Genomic DNA, 5,738 nt, shown 5'->3' with positions numbered 1-5,738 from the left:
TCTCCAATTTTAGTATGAGTAAGTGAATACATTTATACCAGCCTCAAGTTTGGAAGTTATGAGTTCGTTACTTGCAACTTGAACAGCCACCTCAGTACATTGTGTGGATGTACAGCGGTGCTGTTAAAAGTTTTGTTTGATTTAATTGACATTAAACTGAGCCTAGTCTACCTGCCTTGGATGGGTATAAAAGATACTATTCCATACTATGTTTATTTTAAAGGAGTTGGGGAGTCCTCCATCTTTACAATATTGATCCCCTGACACTAAATACCTGGAAATTGTATTATTTGGTCATTTATCTCATTGGTTTGTTGCTATGCTTGATTGCAATGTTTGTATTCATTACAACAGTGCTATACTTCAGAAGTAAGTAAATGTCTATAAGGCACATTGGCATCCACTGACTTTGTCAAAGGTGCAATACAAACATAAGCTATTTCTTTAAGTGGCTTCTTAAAAAAACATTCCAGTTAAATGTCATCAGTTAGCTAACCCAGGTTGAAAGTGTTCACTATTGTAAGTTCCATAGCACTGTGGATAAATGAATTTGAGTGTACTTTTTCTGATCGTATGCATTTTCCAGCTTCAGCATAGATCAAACCTAAACTACAATATAGTGCCATTATGTAATTTAAATCTGTATTTAATATACTTAATTTTTCTGAATTTTATCTGAGATGTTAAAGATTGTACAACTTTACTCAGCCCCCAAGAGGAAGCAAAGATTCAGTTGCTTCTACAATTGAGGCACCTAATTACATTCTGACAATACGGTACCATGAATTTCATAATGGGAATAGAAGTACAGTATTAGATTACGATCATTCCAAAGCAGAATCCTGTTATCATCCAGTAATAATTTGATTTTGGTACAGTTTCTACAGTTCTAAATTCTAAGTCTAAATACTTGACTGAGTACATTGCTGAAAAACATTAAGAACAATAAGGATGCATCCTTATTTTGGATATTATTTTAAGTGTGGAGGAAATAATTCATGAACTACATATACTTCTCAAAATGGAGATGCTAAACAACTTGGATTAGATGAGAATGCAAGGATTCAGGTCTGACATGAATTCAGAATTGAAGAATAGCCTTACTGGACCCATTGGTATGTCTGATTATCTCCCCAAAGATGCTGTCAGACCCACTGAGTTTCAACAGGACTTTGTTTATTTACCTGGAATGGGTGGGCTGTCTAACGAGGAAAGATTAGCTACATTAGGTTTGAATTCACTGGGGTTTAGAGGAGTAAGAAGCAAGTTGATCAAAATATACGAGGTCCTAAGGGATCTTGACAGGGTAGGTGAAACATGGAGGTCAAGGGTCATCAGGGATAGATGGGAATGTAGATTTGAAGTTACAAACAAATCAGCCATGATCTTATTGAATAGCAGTGCAAGCTCAAAGGGCCTGATGCTGTATTTTCTTTCATAAGTGTGAAAAAGATATGGAAGTTTTGCTAAAATGTACAGTGAATTGTTGAGACAAATATAGAGTACTGTCTAGATTTGGCACCTTACATAAGAGGGATATATTCTCTTGGAAACAACCTGAAGATTTATTAGGCTGATTCCTGAGATGATAAAATATTTTTGGTGGATGGATTAAGTAGGTTGAGCCTACTTACTGGATTTTAGCAGAGTGAGGAAATCTTAGTGAATCATGTAAGGTGCTGAAGAGACTTGACAGGTAAATACTGAGAGGATTATTTCTGCTTGTGGGGAATCTAGAACTACAGGACACCCATTTCAAAATAAAAGATATCTCATTGAAGACTGAGAGGGGAATTTCTTTTGTTAGAGAATCTTGGTCTTGGGGAATTCTCTCCCAGAGAGCTTGGAGGCTGCATCATTGAATTCAAGCCTGAGTAACAGATTTTTGATCTGCAAGGTGATCAAAGGTTATGAGGGTTAGGTGAGCAAGCAGAGTTAAGGCTTTGATTCCATTACTCAGATCTTATTGAATGAAGGAGAAGACTTAATGTGCCCTGACCTACATCTTTTTCTTAATCATATCTAATATTCCTTGTTGCTGTAAATGAGATACTTATAGTAGATAATCATTATATCTTAATTAAACTCTAGAGGTAAAAATCCTCATAACATTTAAGTAGTATTTTGATGTACACTTGTGATGCCAAGTCATTCAAGACCACGGGCCAAATGCTGGAAGATGGGATTAGAATAATTAGGAGATTGTTTTTGACTAGTGTGGACACAGTGGCAGAAGGGCCTTTTCCTGTGCTTAGATCACCATGACTTTGAACTATTGTGATTTGTTTTCTGAGAGACTGAACCTGAAGGGTTTGGGTTTGATCCTCTGACTTTGGCTTTAAGCTTAATGCTATGTTTCACCTCAATGTAAAATTATCTTAAATTTGTGTTTATTTTCAATTGTTTTGGTTTAGCTGCTACCTCTTAAGTTAATCATAGAGATCTACAGCACAGAAATAGACCATTTGGTCCAACTTGTCTATGCTCACCTAGGCCCATATCCCTCTAAATCTTTACTATTCATATACCCATCTAGATGCCTTTTAAATGCTGTAATCGTTCCAGCCTCCACCACTTTCTCTGGCATACATGCACAACTCTCTGTGTGGGGAAAAAGTTGCCCTTAAGGTCCATTTTATTTTATTTCCCCTCTCATCCTAAACCTATGCCCTCTAGTTCTGGACTACCCCCACCACAGGGAAAAGACCTTGTCTAATTATCCTATCCATGCCCCTCATGATTTTGTAAACCCCCGCCTCCAACACTCCAGGGAAAACAGCCTCAGCCTATTCAGCCTCTCCCTATAGCTCAAATCCTCCAACCCTGGCAACATCCTTGTAAATCTTTTCTGAACCCTTTCAAGTTTCACAACATCCTTCTGATAGGAAGGAGACCAGAATTGCATGCAATATTCCAAAAGTGGCCTAACCAATATCCTGTACAGCTGCAACATGACCGCCCAACTCCAGTAATCAGTGCTCTGGCCAATAAAGGAAAGCATACCAAACGCTGCTTTCACTATACTATCTACCTATGACTCCACTTTCAAGGAGCTATGAACCTGCACTCCAAGGTCTGTTTGTTCAGCAACACTCCTGAGGATCTTGCCATTAAGTGTATAAGTCCTGCAAAGATATGCTTTTCCAAAAGCAGCACTTTCTGGTTATCTAAATTAAACTCCATCTGCCATTCCTCAGCCCATTGACCCATGTGATCAAATTCCCATTCTATTCGGAGGTAACCTTCTTTTGCTATCCAACATCTCCAATTTTGGTGTCATCTGCACTTACTAACTATACCAGTCATGTTCACATCCAAACCATTTATATAAATGACGAAAAACAGTGGACCCAGCACTGATCCTTGTGGCACACTGGTCACAAGCCTCCAATCTGAAAAGCCTCCACCACCACCCTCTGTCTTCTACCTTTGAGTCAGTTCTGTATCCAAATGGCTAGTTCTCCCTGTATTCCATGAGATCTAACCCTGCTGACCAGTCTCCCATGAGGAACTTTGTCGAATGCCTTACTGAAGTCCATATAGATCACATCTTCCGCTCTGCCCTCATCAATCCTCTTCATTACTACTTCAAAAAACTCTGTTAAGTTTGTGAGACATGATTTCCCACACACAAAGCCATGCTGACTATCCCTGATCAGTCCTTGCCTTTCCAAAAACGTGTAAATCCGTCCCTCAGAACTCCCTCCAACAGCTTACTCACCACCAATGTCAGGCTGGCCAGTCTATAGTTTCCTGGCTTTCCTTACCATTTTTCTTAAATAGTGGCACCACGTTGGTCAACTCCAGTCTTCTGGTACCTCACCTGTGAATATCCCTGATACAAATATCTCAGCAACGACCCAGCAATCACTTCCCTAGCTTCCCACAGAGTTATAGGGCACACCTGATCAGGTTCTGGGGATTTCTCTATCTTTATGCAGTTCAAGACATCCAGCACCACCACCTCTATAATATGGACATTTTCAAGATGCCATCATCTATTTCCCCACATTTTATATCTTCCATGTCCTTCTCCATAGTAAACACTGATGCAAAATACTCATTTAGTATCTTCCTCCATCTCCTGTGGCTCCACACATTGGCTGCCTTACTGATTTTTGATGGGTCCTATTCTCTCTACAGTTACCCTTTTGTGCTGAATATATTTAGACAATCCCTTTGTATTCTCCTTAACCCTATTTGCTAAAGCTATCTCATATCACTTTTTGCCCTCATATTTTCCCTCTTAAGTATACTCTACTGCTTTTATACTCTTCTAAGGATTCACCTGAACTCTGCTGTCTGTACCTGGCAAATGCTTTCTCCTTTTTCTCAACCAAAACCTCAATTTCTCTAGTCATCCAGTTTTCCCTACACCTTACCAGCCATTTCCTTTCACCCATACAGGAGTGTACTGTCTCTGGACTCTCATTATCTCATTTTTGAAGGCTTCTCATTTTCCAGCCGTCCCTTTATCTGGCGAACATCTGCTCCTAATCAATTCTTGCCTAATACCATCAAAATTAGCCTTCCTCCAGTTTAGAACTTCAACTTTTAGATCTGGTCTATCCTTTTCCATCACAATTTTAAAAATAATAAAATTATGGTCGCTGACCCTAAAGTGCTGTCCCATTGACACCTCAGTCAACTGCCATGCCTTATTTCCCCAAGAGTAGGTCAAGTTTTGCACCTTCGCTAGTAGGTACATTCACATACTGAAATAGAAAATTTTCTTGTATACACTTAATTCCTTTCCATCTAAACCCTTAACATTGGCAGTCTGTTTGGAAAGTTAAAATCCCCTACCATAACCACCCTATTATTCTTACAGATAACTGAAATCTCCTTACAAATTTGTTTCTCAATTTCTCGCTGACTCTTTGGGGTCGATAATACAATCCCAATAAGGTGATCATCCTTTTCTTATTTCTCTGTTCCAACCAAATAACTTCCCTGGATGTATTCCCAGGAATATCCTCCCTCAGTATAGCTGTAATGCTATCCCTCATCAAAAAGCCACCCCGCCCATCCCCACCTTCTCTCTTGCACCCCCCAACCCATCCTTACTATTGCATTTGTATCCTGGAACCTGAAGCCACTAGTCCTGTCTGTCCCTGAGACATGTCTGTGTAATTGCTATGATATCCCAGTCCCATATTCCTTGTCCTGAGTTTAACTGCCTTCCCTGTTAGGCTTCTTGCATTGAAGTAAATGCAGTTTATCAGTCCTACCTTATTCTCTGCTTCGTCCCTGCCTGTTTGTTTGACTCAGTCCTTTTCCCAACTGTCCCAGTCTCAGATTGATCTCTCTCCTCACTATTACCCTGGGTCCCAACACCCCCCCCACCCCCCCCTCCCAAGTAGTTTTAATCCTCCTGAGCAGCTCTAGCAAATCTCTCTGCCACTATATCAGTCCCCTTCCAAATCTGGTGCAATACATCCTCCTTGTACAGGTCAATTCGACCCCAGAAGAGATTCCAATGATTCAAAAATGTGAACCCTTCTCGCCCACACCAGTTCCTCAGGCATGTATTCATCTGCTCTATCCTCCTATTCCTACACACACAAACTCATAGCACTGGGAATAACCCAGACATTACTACCCTCAAGGACCTTTTTAAATTTCTGCCTAACTCTCTATATTCTCCCTTCAGAATTTCATCCTTTTGCGTTCCTATGCCATTAGTTCCAATGTGTACAATGACCTCCTGCTGGTCCCTCTCCCGCTTGAGAACATTC

The sequence above is a fragment of the Chiloscyllium plagiosum genome, unplaced genomic scaffold (genome assembly GCF_037043375.1).
Source record: "Chiloscyllium plagiosum isolate Xiang-an unplaced genomic scaffold, Cpla_swu_hap1 HiC_scaffold_16, whole genome shotgun sequence".
In the NCBI taxonomy this organism is placed as follows: Eukaryota; Metazoa; Chordata; class Chondrichthyes; order Orectolobiformes; family Hemiscylliidae; genus Chiloscyllium; species Chiloscyllium plagiosum.
This window is presented reverse-complemented; position numbering follows the sequence as displayed.